Source organism: Austrofundulus limnaeus, unplaced genomic scaffold, assembly GCF_001266775.1.
Source record: "Austrofundulus limnaeus strain Quisiro unplaced genomic scaffold, Austrofundulus_limnaeus-1.0 Scaffold2958, whole genome shotgun sequence".
In the NCBI taxonomy this organism is placed as follows: domain Eukaryota; kingdom Metazoa; phylum Chordata; class Actinopteri; order Cyprinodontiformes; family Rivulidae; genus Austrofundulus; species Austrofundulus limnaeus.
In genome coordinates this window covers 4,478-5,223 of record NW_013955360.1, presented here as the reverse complement: position 1 = coordinate 5,223, position 746 = coordinate 4,478, and positions in this window count along the sequence as shown.

Here is a 746-nt window from a genome sequence, read left to right as displayed (position 1 = left end):
TCGTCGACACTTTCTCAGGATCGTCGACACTTTCTCAGGATCGTCGACACTTTCTCAGGATCGTCGACACTTTCTCAGGACCATCAACAGATTCTCGGGACCATCGACACATTCTCGGGACCCTCGACACATTCTCGGGACCATCGACACATTCTCGGGACCATCGACACATTCTCAGGACCATCAACACATTCTCGGGACCATCGACACTTTCGGGACCATCGACACATTCTCGGGACCATCGACACATTCTCGGGACCATCGACACATTCTCGGGACCATCGACACATTCTCCGGACCATCGACACTTTCAGGACCATCGACACTTTAGGGATCATCGACACATTCGGGATCATCGACACATTCGGGATCATCGACACATTCGGGACCATCGACACATTCGGGACCATCGAGACATTCGGGACCATCGAGACATTCGGGACCATCGAGACATTCAGGACCATCGAGACATTCAGGACCATCGACACTTTCAGGACCATCGACACTTTCAGGACCATCGACACTATCAGGACCATCGACACTTTCAGGACCATCGACACTTTCAGGACCATCGACACTTTCAGGACCATCGACACTTTCTCGGGACCGTCGACACTTTCTCGGGATCGTCGACACTTTCTCAGGATCGTCGACACTTTCTCAGGATCGTCGACACTTTCTCAGGATCATCGACACTTTCTCAGGATCGTCGACACTTTCTCAGGATCGTCGACACTTTCTCAGGA